At 43.3% G+C, this 15,518-nt stretch overlaps 1 protein-coding gene across 2 annotated transcripts in view; it reads left to right on the plus strand.

The window, feature by feature from the left end:
• The first annotated feature begins 7,432 nt into the window (after positions 1-7,432).
• The window catches only part of ARHGEF37 (Rho guanine nucleotide exchange factor 37), a 53,500-nt gene continuing 45,414 nt past the window's right edge, over positions 7,433-15,518 (plus strand). Inside the window, exon 1 of one of the 2 annotated variants that reach the window (XM_054487109.2) lies at positions 7,433-7,730. The gene's annotated coding sequence lies outside the window, so the exon portion shown is untranslated. The remainder of the gene's footprint in view (positions 7,731-15,518) is intronic. The other variant, XM_054487110.2, reaches the window with a different exon arrangement.

Consider the following 15,518-nt stretch of genomic DNA (forward strand, 5'->3'; position numbering starts at 1 on the left):
ACTGGGATTTATTAACCAGTATCCTGTTGATAGTTATATGGGCTATTTTTAACTTTTCACTTGGATGTTTTTTGAGTCACAATAAACATCTTTATGCAAATATCTTTATACACTTTGTGTGATAGGATAAATTAATAGAAATGAAATATCTGAGTGAAAATGGTTGTATCAACTTGCACCCTTATAAATTATTTCTATCCTTGCCCACACAATGGCAGATTATTAAATCTGTAGTGACAAGACCTTGAGATTGTATTCCAAGGAACTGAATGCATGTTTCAGGAGAGGGAGTTTCCCTTTCACTAGACTTTTTTCTCATGCAGTTTCTAGCAGAGGTGCACTAACAGAGGAAACTTTCATCTAGAAACCAGTAAATAAAAATCAAATGTTACAATCATTCAGACAATACTTGGAAGGGTATTGATCCAGAATTTCAACTATAATTTTATCTGGTGGTATGGGACCAGACTGAAACACAGAAGTTGGAGGATATTGTCTATCAGGAAGTTTACTAAAAGGTTGGGTCTCCTCACAGGTCTATCTGACTGCTCCATCTCATTCTTTGCCGGCTCCCCTTTCTTTGCCTGCCCCTTGGTTGTGTTCACCAGTTTTTTGGCCTTAGCCCTCTTCTTTTCATGCATTTACTGCTTTCCTAGAGTGATCTCATTCATCTTATGGCTTCATGTACAATGGATATGCCAGTGACCTCCTAGTCTATATTGCCAGTCCAAACTTCCCTCTCTCAGAACCTTACGTCCATCTTCCTGTTGACACCTTCTCTTGCATAGCACAGGTATCAGCTAGCCCAAAATTTGTCTCATCCATCATCCACCTGACTATCCAAGACAGAAATCCCAGAGTCAGCCAAGGTACTCATCCCCTTACATCCCATAGGTCACCAAATTCTACAGATACTCCATCAAAGTTTTACTCTTACTTTCTCCTCTTCTACCTCACTATCACTGCACCTTAATCTGAGTCTTTGTCTCTCCCTTGGCCGAATACTACAACTTCCTAAATGATTTCTCACCTCAGCCTTATGTCTGCTGGGATCCATTTTCCACTCTCTAGACAGATGATCTTTCTAGAATTAAATAATGTTATGCTGTTCTCATTCTTCAATGGCTCCCCCATTACCTACAGATTACATTTAATTTCTTGAGTATGGCACCCATGCCCTCCATGATCTGGTGCCTGCTTATGCCTCCAGTCTTGTCTGTCACTGAATAATCCATGCAGATCATTCAATCCACTTATAATGAAGTTCCTGCAGTTTCTGAAAACACAAGCTAGTTTCATATTGTTATGCCTTGTCTGTACTTTCTGTCTGGTATAACTTTTCATTTTCCTGGTAAGAAATGTTTCTTACCAGGAAACATTCAGACTCGGTAGGAAAGGTCACCTTATCTCTGGCTCCCTAATTTCCCTGTAGAATTGCCAACTCCCTGTTGTAGCAGACACCGTTGGCTGCCTACCTAAGAGCATTCCTCTTTTTCTTTCCTCTTACCCAATAAGATCCCAGTTTTGTTAAGGCTACATGGCTCTATGCTCAGGGGACTGACACAGTGTTGGGTCTTCATCCCTCTTGGCCAGTGATTGGTTTAGGTATGCACATGGGATACTATTCTAAGCAATGAGACATGAGGAAGTGTCTGCTGGAGAGCTTCTTCAAGGGGCTTCCTCTTTTGAAGAGACACAAAGTAGAGATGGTCCTTTCTTCTGTTGGACATCGTAGTTTTTGAATAAGTTGGATTTCTGTCACTGCAACCAAAGGAGTATTTTTTTTTTTTTTTTTTTTTTTTGGAGACAGGGTCTCGCTCTGTCGCCCAGGCTGGAGTGCAGTGACCCAATCTCAGCTTACTGCAACCTCTGCCTCCCGGGTTCAAGCAATTCTCCTGCCTCAGCATCCTAAGTAGCTGGGCAGATTGCTTGAGCTCAGGGAGTTTGAGACTCGCCTGGGCAACAAGGTGAACCCCCCGCCATCCCCCACTCAAAAAATATAAAAAATTAGCTGGGCGTGTTGGCGCCTGGCCAAGTGGTGGTTTTCAATACAAAATGTAAAACAGGGCCAGGCACAGTGGCTCATGCCTGTAATCCCAGCACTTTGGGAGGCCGAGGTGGGCAGATCACCTGAAGTCAGGAGTTCCAGACCAGCCTGGCCAAAGTGGTGAAACCCTGTCTCTACTGAAAATACAAAATTAGCTGGGCATGGTGGCACATGCCTGTAATCCCAGCTGCTCTGGAGGCCTAGGCATGAGAATCTCCTGAGCCTGGGAGGCAGAAGTTGCAGTGAGCCAACATCATGCCATTGCACTCCACCCTGAGTGACAAAGCGAGACTCCGTCTCAAAAGCAAACAAATAAACAAACAAATTGTAAAATAGGCCCAGAGAGGGTATGAGATGCTGGAAGAAATGCAGGCTTTGAAGTCATACTACTGAGGTTTCAGTCCCAGTTCTGTCATTTCCTAGTAGCGAGGCCTGTGTGAGCTTCTGAATCTCTCAAAATTTCAGGTTTCTCATTTGTAGAAAGAAGATGGTAACACTTATCTTTTAGGATCATCTAGCAGAATGCCTGGCTTATAGGCTCAATAAAGCAGACAGTCTTGTTATAAAAATTATTATGCATTAGTAATGAGGCTACTAAATTTGTCTGTTATGTGATGAATGTTTAGCCACCATAACATAAATTTGTCTGTTATGTGATAAATGTGTGAGCCACCATGCCCAGCCAACCAATAATTTCTTGACTTGTCTTTCTTACAGATTGATATCTCAGGGCCGTGCATGGTGGCTCACACCTGTAATCCCAGCACTTTGGGAGGCAAGGCAGGTGGATCACCTGAGGTCAGGAGTTCAAGACCGGCCTGGCCAACATGGTGAAAACCCATCTCTACTAAAAATACAAAAATTAGCCAGACCTGGTGGTACACACCTATAATCCCAGCTACTAGGGAGGCCAAGGCAGGAGAATCTCTTGAACCTGGGAGGCAGAGGTTGCAGTGAGCTGAGATCGTGCCACTGCACTCCAGACTGGGCAACAGAGTGAGAGACTCTGTCTGAAAAAAAAAAAATTGATATCTCAGGAGACAGAAGAAATAATTCTCAAAACTTACGTTCTAGACTTAGTAGAATACACTTTTTACATGGTTATAGAGATCTTTGCAGAAAGCAACCACACAAGAAACACTATGGTATAGTAGTAGACTTGGTTTCAAATCTCAGTCACCTATGAGCTATATAACCTTGGACAAGTTACTTAATCTTTCTGAGCCTCAATTTCATCATCTGTAAGATGCAAATAATATCTATCATAGGATGATTGTCATGATTAGAAACAATCTATGAAACATTACTGACATGTATTAGGCACTCAGTAAGTAGCACCTATTTTATTACTATGGAAAGAGTGGTAGATTTCACAAAGTAGAATAAAAAATTAGATATGATCCCAAGACTGAGACTCTAAAAGAGGTAGACAGCTTTTTAAAAATTTATCAGAAAAATGTATTTACTTGACTCATAGCATTGCCCGTATTGTGGTGCTAAGTACACATTTGGCACAACTTACCTCTTTCTTCTCAACCTTCCTTTGCTTACCTCTGGAACTGCAAGTGATTCTAATGATTAAAAAAAATGGTATGGGAAGAAAGTATTAGTGCTATAAAGAAGTTCTCTGATTAGCTAAAATTATAAAAGGTTGAGAAACAAACATAACACCCACTTCTCCAGGTTTTGAGAGTTTGGCTCAGTTGCTGTATTAAGTACATTATACAGAGTATATTCTTCAATTCTTTTAGTTTGGGGCCTACAAATTATTAGAAGATGACTGCCATGTGGACATTTGTCATTTTCCTGGCTGCCCAGCCTCCATGTTACCATTATGCATTTGGAAAACAGGACGTTGTGTAAAGCAGGGCCCTGGATCTCATTCATGGAAACCAAAAGGCCTTGGTATCAGTTTTCTCTGATTATGATTCTGGAAAGAAGAATGAAGAGAAGCAGGCAATGTGTAAAGTTTATTCAGTAAATTTTAGTGAACTTCAGTGGTGGTGACATTCAGTATCCGGTAACAGTAATGGCAGCTAGGTCATCTATGGCATCCAGTCCCCAGGACCAGAGCCTGAATGGCAGGGACAGTGGCATTGCCAGTGTCCAGCAGAAGCATCCTTCCTCTGGCATGGTCTCCTCTGTGGATCTGGCCACCTGGCCTCCCATGGCGCCTGTCTATATTACTAACCCAGTTCTCTAGCCTTTCTACTGATTCTTTGAGCTCCCAAATACTCTTTCAAGAAATTCCTTTTCTGCTTTGGTTAACCAGAATCAGCTTTTGTTGCTTGCAACCATGGACTCTGGCTAGTAACTAGTCTTTAGGTAATGTGCAACCCAAAAGACTCCAGTGCTGCTTATTTTAGTAAAAATCCCTTGATAAAGTCATGGTGAAATTTGCAACTGGTCTAGGAGTTCTGTCAGGGCTCCCTTTAAGGCCCATACACCTCAGGCAAAAGAAGAAATACCAAGGAAAGGGGCTGTTGTCCCTTGACTCTCAAATGTCTGCTGCCCCACCCTAATCCACCTCTTTGCCTCCTACAATGTCTTCACACTCACTTATCCACCCATTCAACAAACACTTATTCAGCACCTACTATGCACAAGGCATTATGCCAGGCAATAAGAGGAATCTAAAGATCAATAAGCTAACCCTGACAGTATACTTTTGAATTTTGAACTGGCACATGTATTTTCTTTTCAAAATACATAAAATTTAAAAATGGATCACTCTGTCAAAGGTAGAAGTGAAAGGGAACCCTTTTTTCTTTGGATTAGCGTCACTGAGGGCAAGGTGATGTCCATTTCTTTGTAAATGTTCTAGAAATCAAACGGATTCCTTTGTTAGAGGTTTCCAGTCAAAAGCAAACATCTCTCCAGAGGACTGAGAAAATAATGCCCCTTCTAAAGTCAACAAGTAGATTGCTGCTCATCAAAATCTGTGTGACTAGGGTGAAAGATGGTGGAATTAGTGGCAGTGCATTAGAAATGCCACTCAAAATAACTGAGTCCTAAAATAGAATCAAAGAAACATCAGTTTCAAATGAAAAATATTATCCAGCTTATTTCGGTCTCCTTAAATTGCCAAGTAAATACTTGGGATCCTATAATACAGCAGCTGCTCCGGGGAGTGTTGACGCTTACATCTAAAACCACAGAATACTCAAGCAAGGAAGATGGGCACACATTACAGGTGCAAAGTATTCCATCACATACTTCTGAAAAAAAGTGCAAAGTAAAACATGTAAAGCAGATGATTTCACACATTTAGGAAAAACTGGTCAGGCACATACACACTTTACAGGAGTGTGAACTGAGGCGTTGAGCACTCACAAGACCCTCACCTGGAAACAATCAGGAAGTCTGATCTAGGAATCAGTTTCAGCTTTGGGGTCAGCTCTTCACTTCCCAGCTGACTTTGGACAAGCCATTTAGCCACTCTAAGACTCACTTAGTTTCTTTATCAGTAGTTTAGAATAGACAAAATATCAAAATTGAAGGGAACCTTAGAGATCACCTCAATCAGTTTTTAACTTGTACCTGACTTTTCTTTGAAGCATCCCTAATAAGCTTCTCTGCTTGAATGTTTACTTTTAGTAACAGGATATGCTCTCCAGGCAACTGATGTTATTATTATTGTTATTATTTTTGGGACAGAGTCTCGCTCTGTTGCCCAGGCTGGAGTGCAGTGGTGCAATCTTGGCTCACTGCAATCTCCGCCTCCAGTGCTCAAGCGATTCTTCGGTCTCAGTCTCCTGAGTAGCTGGTATTACGGTGCCCACCACCATGCCCAGCTAATTTTTGTATTTTTAGTAGAGACGGGGTTTCAACATGTTGGCCAGGCTGGCCTCGAACTCCTGACCTCAAGTGATCTACCCTCCTTGGCCTCCCAAAGTGCTGGGATTACAGGCGTGAACTACCGTGCCCCGCCAACTGATGTTATTTTTGAAATACTCAAATTGTTAGAAAAGTTCTTCCTTACATTTTAAATTGCAATGCATCTCCTTACAGCTTTCTGTATCCTGGTGGCCTCTGAGGTCATACAGGTTAGGTCTAATCCATAGGACTACTTTTTTGAAATGTCCTCAACTTCCCTTCCTTTTCTTTTTTCTTTCTTTTCTTTTTTTTTTTTTTTTTTTTGAGACGGAGTCTCCCTGTGTCGCCAGGCTGGAGTTCAGTGGTGTGATCTCAGCTCACTGCAACCTCTGCCTCCAGGGTTCAAGCGATTCTCCTGCCTCAGCCTCCCTAGCAGCTGGGATTACAGGTGTGCACCACCACGCCCAGTTAATTTTTCTATTTTTAGTAGAGATGGGATTTCACTGTGTTGGCCAGGATGGTCTTGATCTCTTGACCTCGTGATCTGCCCCCCTCAGCTTCCCAAAGTCCTGGGATTACAGCCGTGAGCCACCGCGCCCGGCACCCTTGGTTTTTCTCTTCTGCAAGCTATACCACCCCTCTCCCCTTCAGTTGCCCTCATCTGTCACATTCAAGAGAAGACACTGTTCTGGTTTTCATGTTTTTATGAGTGTAGAGTGGTGGTTAAGCACCCTGAACCCTCAGATAATCTGAATTCGAATACTGGCACTGTCACTTAGTAGTTGTGTGTCATGGGCAAGTTATTTTCACCTCTGTAGCTTAAGTTTCTCTCTCTTGAAAATGAGGATAATAATAATGATACCTATCTCTTAGAGAAATTGTGAATGAGATAATTGAGACAGTACAAGTAAAACATTTAGTATAGCGCCTGGCCCTTAGTAAGCAATATGACTACTACCAGCAGTAATAATAAATAATAAGCCCTAAATTAAGCCCTAAAAATGAAAATAAGAATAAAAGAAGTGACAGAATGAGAAAAGCTAATCTAGTCCATTCCTGACGCTACAAACAAGGTTTGGTTGCCCCAGTATGAAACTTTACATGCGTTTCATAGCAACTATCATTTTCAGTGGTGGGTTTAGTGTCTAGCACAGGAGCCCAATAAGGCCAGGACCTTGTCTATCGTGTTAACTGTTGTGTTCTCTGTGCCCAGAACAGTGTCTTGCTCCCAGTAGAGTGAAAGAATGGACCAACACCGTCATGTCATGGAAGAGACCGGCCGACTTGGCTAAGGTTGTGCAGGGCTCCCAGGAGAGCTGGGGCAAGAACCAAGGGCTCCTCGGCAGCCAACACTAAGAATTAAATTGAGGCCCAGCCCTAAAGTTTGGTGATTCGGGCAGGAGCAAAGGTATCCAGTAATACCGGGGTCAGCATTCCCACCGGGTGGCCTAAATGCCGGCTCCTGTTTTCGGGATGACGAGCCCGCGGAGAAGGTGGCTTAATGAGAGGCCGCAGGAGGGTGGGTGCCGGCACGTCGCTAAACTCCGCCTGCAATGCTTCGGGTTGGCTGCCAGCCAGGGCACGGTTCCGAGCCGGCCGGGGCTGACTCCGGGAGCAGCGAACAGAAAACAACCTGGCTCCAGAAAGACAATTAACAAAGGCTGGAGACCAGCCACCCCCTCGCGGCGCACGCACGCAGGCAGCTGCGTGGGCATAGCCGCGCCCGCCAGCGCCCTCGGTGGGCACAGCCACCCGGAGCGGCGCGGGTGCCGGGAACTGGGCGACGCACCCCTCCTGCCCCGGCTGCGCTGTTGCCCCGGCGGCCGACCTCCGTGCGTGAGCGCCGGCAGGCACCTTGCGCGCGCGGGTGAGTCTGCCGGGCGATTGGGGCCTGGTCAAGCAGGATGGGGCTGGAGAGGGGTGCAGGAAACAGCTGCTGGGAGGATCAGAAAAGGGAGGTGGGACAGAGAAAGGCAGGATGCGACGACTTCCCGGGTCCCAACTTGCTTGGTAGCTAGCTTTGTGTCTTGAGCCTTATGGGAATGTAAGCCACCTGGTCCATATGGCCTACCCCAGTCGTTTTACAGGTGGGAAACTGAGGCCCAGGGAGGTAAGCCGGCCTGGAAAAACATTATTATTCTTTGTTCCTGTTTCTCTCTGCCTTCTTCCGTGCAGGACTTCAGACAGCTTTTAGAAAGAATGCATACATTATAACAATGGAAAAATACAAACAATGGTAAAGAATCCTTGCCAAGCAAAATATAATTATGAATAGACAGTCAAGGCCAGGAAAAAAAAGAACAGAAATCCGTGATCCATAGGTGAGGTGACTTGGCTAAGGTCCCTCAGAAAAGTCGTGCCAAAGCTGGGACTAGAAGTCAGAACGTCCGGCTTCTGAACGCCAGAAACTTACAGTGGGGAAATGGACAGCCTGCCCAGGCACTGGTTCTTAACCTTCTGGGGGTCCCTGACCCCTTAGAGATCTATGTCCACTCCCCGCAGAAGGGTTCACACAAAGCCTTGTGCACAGTTTGAGATTTGACATGAATTCCTGCTGTAAGGAATGCCTGCAGGCTGGCACTCAGGCAGGGTGGTTTCAGAGCACTTTCTTAACTCCTTTGAAGGGAGGCAGCCGGTGGAGGAGTACCTGCTGTGCGTCCAGACAGCTAGCTGTGTGATCCAGGAAGCATAGTTTAACCTCTTCAAGGCCCAGTTTTATGTGTAGACTGGGGATGAGAGTATCTGCTTCATCCTCCAGGTTATTGTCAGACTTAAAAATGAACATAAAGGCTAGTGCTTGACATAATATATGCTCAATAAAAGTGCTGACGATTATAGGGTGACTATAGTTTACAATAATCTATTGTATATTTCAAAATAGCTAGAGATAATAATTTGAATGGTTCTAGCATAAAGAAAAGACAAATATTTAAAGTGATGGAATGGATATCCCAAGTACGCTGATTTGATCTTTATAAATAAAGTATCACAGGTACCCTGAAACTATATACATCTATTATGCATTAATTAAAAAAAAAAGTGATGACACACAAAATCAAAGCTGTGGTAGTTAGGAAAGGGTGATGACCTGGAAGAAATTGGGCTGTATCTGAAATAAAATACAATTTAAAAAATTATAAACATGAAAAAATAAAATCAGCCCTATTATGACTTACAGACCACACCACATACGTTCGTGATGGTATCCTAAATAAAGGTGCAGCAAGGTATTACCCTCAATATTTGACTCCAAGTCAAAAGCTGAAAGTAGAAACTACCAGATACTGTAACAAGGAGTGTTTACTGGGCTTCACTTGCCTCTTTCAAATGGGGTCAACACCCCATTTTTTTGTTGTTGTTTTTTGTTTTTTTGTTTTAGACGAAGTCTCGCTGTCTCCCAGGCTGGAGTGCAATGGCACGATCTTGGTTCACTGCAACCTCCGCCTCCCGGGTTCAAGCAATTCTCCTGCCTCAGCCTCCCGAGTAGCTGGGACTACAGGCACACGCCACTACACCCGGTTAATTTTTTGTATTTTAGTAGAGACGGGGTTTCACCGTGTTGCCCAGGCTGGTTGCAAACTCCTGAGCTCAGGCAATCGCCTACCTCAGCCTCCCAAAGTGGTGGGATTACAGGCGTGAGCCACCATGCCCGGCCTGTAGAGTTTGTTTTTAAATGAGAGGAAAGAGGACATAAACTGGGACCTGAGCAGCACCCACCCTTACTCAGCAATAGAGCCTCAGCTGAATTTCTGCCAGGGAATAGGAGTTGCTGGCAGTTGGCTAACATCCCTCTTGGATCAGCAGATTACTGTGGTAAACAGTGCCTTGGTTGATTCTGCCCTAGATCAAATAAATGGCTTTTTATTTAACTAATGAGGTAGGGAATGTGTTTTCATGTGCTGTAGCAGAAGCAAAATGGCATTTGTAGAGCTTGACTGTCCAAAGCCTATTGCTTGTTTATTGATAGGCTGAAGAATTTGTTTATTTGTTTGTTTATTTAGAGACAAGTTCTCCTCACTCTGTCGCCCAGGCTGAGTGCAGTGATGCAGTCACAACTCACTGCAGCCTCAGCTCACTGCAGCTTCAACCGCTCAGGTTCAAGCAATCCTCCTGCCTCAGCCTTCTGAGTAGCTGGGACTACAGGCATATGCCACCACACCTGGCTGATTTTTTACTTTTTGTAGACACAGGGTCTTGCTATATTGCCCACGCAGGTCATGAACTCCTGGATGCCAGTGTTCCTCCCACCTCAGCCTCCCAAAATGCTGGGATTACAGGCATGAGCCACTGTGCCCAGATAGTTTTATAATTCTAATAATTGTTATTATTTTCTTAATTCCCTAATACTGGAAGTCTCAAGAACTTTAAATCTATGGATCCAAACTTGTGATGACAGAGCCTGGTCAGGCTCACTTATCTATAAAAATAACTGTTTTAAAAAAAATACTGTGTTGTCTCCTTCCTCTTTTGGAAGACCTTTTTAGGCCTTCCAAATAGAGCTGGGGAAAAATGGCTAAGGACAAATAGCTGCTATTTGATTTGGGTTAAGACACATACCACCTGTCCTCTCCATGTATTTATAAAGGGGAGTTTTTCCTCCAGGAAAGAGAGAGAGAATGTGTATGTCTGTCTGCGTATGGGAGAGGGGATGTCTGTTGCTCTCTTTCTGCCTCACTTCCAATCATTTATTTATCAACACAGAGAAGTCCTTTTCTGTAAGCACAGTGACTTGGAAAATTCCTTCCCTTTTTGGCTCTGTGGCTCTATTTTGTTTCACAGTAGTTTCTAAAATATTAAGATTTTTTTTAAAATTTTGACTGTGAACTCTTCTTTATATTTTTCTTTTCTTTTTCTTTTTTTTTCTTTTTTTTTTTGAGATGGAGTTTCGCTCTGTCGCCCAGGCTGGAGTGCAATGGTATGATCTCTGCTCACAATAACCTCTACCTCCTGGGTTCAAATGATTCTCCTGCCTCAGCCTCCTGAGTAGCTGGGATTGTAGCTAGGATTACATGTCCATGTGCCACCACTTCTGGCTAATTTTTGTATTTTTAGTAGAGACAGGATTTCACCATGTTGGCCAGGCTGGTCTTGAACTCCTGACCTCAGATGATCTGCCTGCCTTGGCCTCCCAAAGTGCTAGGATTACAGGCATGAGCCACCATGCCTGGCCTTCTTTATATGTTTCCATGTTGTTTATCTAGTTATATAATGAGCAAGAGCCTCTTTCATTATTTAAACAATTTTTCTAAATGTTGTCCAAAGAATATATATGGGTGGCAAATAACCACTTGAAAAGATACTCAAGATCATTACTCATTAGGGAAATGCACATTAAAACCACAGTGAAATATCACTTCATAACTATTAGGATGGCTAAAATGAAAATATTGGCTCTACCAAATGTTGACCAGAAGGTAGAGGAACTGGAACTCTTATATACCATTGGTTGCAATGTAAAATGGTACAACCACTTTCAAAAAGATCTCAGTTAAATACACACTTAACTTATAAAGTTAAATATACATTTACCATGTTATCCAGAAACTTCACTCCTAGGTCCAGCTTTATTGTAATAGTGAAACAGGAAACAAACAGTTGTTTATTTAGTGTATGAAGAGACAAATTGTGGTATATCCATATAACGGAATTCTGCTAAGCAATGGAAAGTAATGATGTATTGATACATGCTTCCATATGAATGGATCTCAAAATAATTTTTCTGAAAGAAAGCCCCAGGCAAAAAACACTACATAGTGCATACTGTATTATTTATTTATTTATTTAGAGACGGAGTCTTGCTCTGTTGCCCAGGCTGGAGTGCAGTGGTGTGATCTCGGCTCACTGCAACCTCCGCCTCCTGGGTTCTAGCGAGTCTCCTGCCTCAGCCTCCCAAGTAGCTGGGATTACAGGCGTGTGCCACCATGCCCGACTAATTTTTTGTAATTTTAGTAGAGATGGGGTTTCACCTTGCTGGCCAGGCTGGTCTCGAACTCCTGACCTAATGATCTGCCAGCCTTGGTCTCCCAAAGTGCCCAGCTAATTTTTGTATTTTTAGTAGAGACAGGGTTTCACCATGTTGGCCAGGCTGGTCTCGAACTCCTGACCTCAAGTGATCCACCTGCCTTGGCCTTCCAAAGTGCTGGGATTACAAGTGTGAGCCACTGTGCCTGGCCTGTATTTTTCTTTTTATATAAAATTCAAAGGGAGTTGCTATTCCATACCTGACCTCAAACTTTCTGGTGGCTTCCAAGAAGAACCAAGAGTTGTGTATGATCATATCAGTCTAACTCCAGTTGCAACAATGTCATTGACAATTTGATCTTTATTCTGCCAGTGTTTGCCCATGTCTTTCATTCATTAATTCAATTAATTGAGCACCAACTATATGATAGATCTGGAGTAAACACTAGGTAATGCACTGATGAATAATAGGCACATGATCCCTGCCCTCATGGAGTTTACATTATTTTGAATGAAACTCTGAGTAATACAACAAATAGAATAAACAAAATTATCACGGGAAAGGAGTGGTTCTTCTGAAGGGTGATGGACTTCAGGGATAGACTTGTCTGGGTTTCAAGCAGAGAAGTAAAGTGACGAATTTTATGTTTTTTTGTTTTTTGTTTTTGTTTTTGAGATGGAGTCTTGCTCTGTTGCTCAGGTTGTGCAGTGGCGCAATCTCAGTTCACTGCAACTTCCGCCTCCCAGGTTCAAGTGATTCTCCTGCCTCAGCCTCCCGAGCTGGGACTATAGGCATGCACCACCATGCCTGGCTAATTTTTCTTTTAATTTTCATTAGAGATGAGTTTTCGCCATGTTGGCCAGGCTGGTGTCGAACTCCTGACTTCAGGTGATCCACCTGCCTCGGCCTCCCAGTGTGCCCGGATTACAGGTGTGATCCACCATGCCCAGCCCAATTTTATGTTTTTGAAAGACCACTCCACTCTGATGCTGTGTATCCAGTCAGGAAGCTGTTGTACCAGTCCAGGAGAAAGGTGGTGGAGGTTTAGACCCAGACAGTCTCAGAGTTGGAAAGCACAAATTAGTAGATATCTTTAATAAAACAAAACAGAGCCCAGAGGTGGACACTACACTGATCAACACTCTTTGAATTTAGTAGTTTTATCACTTTTTAGTCCTTATTACTGTCCTGTCTCTGCCCTCTACACCAGCCTCCACCACTGCCTCTTATTCCATACATGTAGGTATGTCACAAGAGACTGACAACACCTTCCTGGTCCAGACACACTGGACTACAGCATTCCTTTGACCTACTGATCAGTTGACTGTCAGTAACAGTATGCGGAAACTCTGGCATGACCAGTTTTTATTAAATTAGCCTATGCTGACTCCAGATGATCTCTGTTTCCCTTTCTAAGGGCTAATGAACTATTTGTTTTAATCAAGTGGCAGAAATCCAGCTCAGAGTGGCTTAGGCAAAAGGGAGATGAGGAATAAAAATGTATTAGCTCATATGAAAAAGGGAATCAGTCTCTATCATGGCTGAAATGAGTCATGCCGTCATTTCAGTCTCTCAGTCTCTCAGTTCTATTTCTATGGTATTAGTCTTATTCTCAGTAAGGCTCTGATATATAGTTCTTCTTATTATTATGATTAGCTGTTTATGGCACCTGCTTAAATATTATGCATCTAGATCGGCCACGTGTCTTTAGACAACTTCATACATCTGATCAATGGTAATGCTACCCTTTCCAACTTAACAATAATAGAAGCAAAAAACCACGGCTACTATAATTGAGAGTTTACCATGTACCAGGCATTCTATTAAATATTTTACTTGGATTATCTTAAGAAATCTTATAACAACCCTGTAAGAAAGGTTATATAAATATCCTAGGAAAGCCTGCTAATGGATTGCAGAATCAGCATTTGAAATGAGGTTTTCTGGCTCCAGGGCCTGGGCTCCTAACCTTCACCATACCTCTCACAATCAATCTTTAGGGCTAAGAAGAGGAAAGCACTGCCACCAAATAGTGTGCCTCTCTCTTACTTTTTCTGAACATCAGTCTTAAAATATGCTTGGTAGTGATAGTAGGGATGGGACTTTGGAAGTTATTCTTATAATTTTGTTGATTCCAGCTCTTTTGGGGGTTTTAGAGTTCTGGAAGCTCTTTGTACAGGATCCTCCCTTCCGACTATGGTGTCTATCTTTATAAACCAGGCTTAGTAGCCAGGGTCCCTATGAGAACATTCTTGTTTCTTTTAGGTGTTCCCTCCCCTCCCTTTATTCTTTTTGTTTTGGAGACAAAATCTCACCCTGTCGCCCAAGCTGAAGTGCAGTGGCATGATCTCAGCTCACTGCAACCTCCGCCTCCTGGGTTCAAGCGATTCTCCTGCCTCAGCCTCCTGAATAGCTGGGATTATAGGCGTGTGCCACCACGCCCGGTTAATTTTGTTGTGTTGTTAGTAGAGACAGGGTTTCACCATCTTGGTCAGGCTGGTCCTGAACTCCTGACCCTGTGATCCGCCCACCTTGGCCTCCCGAAGTGCTGGGATTACAGGTGTGAGCCACCGTGCCCGGCCTTTTTTGTTTGTTTGTTTTTTGAGACAGAATCTTGCTCTCTCACCCAGGCTGGAGTGCAGTGGCATGATCTCAGCTCACAGCAACCTCTGCCTCCAAGGTTCAAGCAATTTTTGTGTCTCAGCCACCCAAGTAGCTGGGATTACAGGTGTGTGCTACCACGCCTGGCTAAGTTTTTGTATTTTTTAGCAGAGATGGGGTTTTGCCATGTTGGCCAGGCTGGTCTCAAACTCCTGGCCTCATGTGATCTGCCCGCCTGACCTTCCAAAGTGCTGAGATTATGGGCGTGAGCCACCATGCCCGGCCCCTTTATTCTTCAACGGGATCCTTTGCTCTCATGATGTCTGAACTTCACCTTTGACAGTTTTCTATGAACCGTTCCTGGAGTCTGAGACCAGATTGTTTTCCTTTTTCCCCCCTTCCTTAAATGTTTAAATTGGCTCCTCCTGGGAGTAAGAAAGGGAAAGAAAAAAAAATTAAAAAAATAAAATAAAATGGCTCCCCTTTAAAGCCTTGGTGGGCAGCTAGCTGATGGATCCTCAACTTTCCCTGCCCTGACATTTCATCTTCTGAAAGAACTTTCAAATGATAGTTTCACTTTCCCCAGGGATCTGCTTAGTTCCATTTTTCCATTCAGTTCCTCCAATTGGTCAAAACTAGGCCAGGCTCAGTGGCTCATGCCTGTTATCCCAGTGCACTGGGAGGCCAAGATGAGAGGATCACTTGAGGCCAGGAGTTACAGACCAGCCTCGGAAACAAGTGAGACCCTGTCTCTACAAAAAGTTAGAAAATTAGCTGGGTATGGTGGCACATGTCTGTAGTCCCAGCTATGTGGGAGGATTGCTTGAGCCCAGGATTGCATCCCTGTACTCCAGCCCTGGGTGACAGAGTGAGATCCCGTCTCTTAAAAAAAAAAAAAAAAGATTTGGAGTATTGTTTCCTCTTGTTACTTCTTCTCTCTTGAAAGGGATTAAATAATCAGGATGTCCATATCATTTTTTAAAAGTTTTATTATGTTTTTAATTGACATATAATGTTTTATTAATTAATTAATTTATTTATAAGACAGGGTCTCACTCTGTTGTCCAGGCTGGAGTGCAGTGGCATGATCAC

This window comes from Pongo pygmaeus, chromosome 4, assembly GCF_028885625.2.
Source record: "Pongo pygmaeus isolate AG05252 chromosome 4, NHGRI_mPonPyg2-v2.0_pri, whole genome shotgun sequence".
NCBI lineage: Eukaryota > Metazoa > Chordata > Mammalia > Primates > Hominidae > Pongo > Pongo pygmaeus.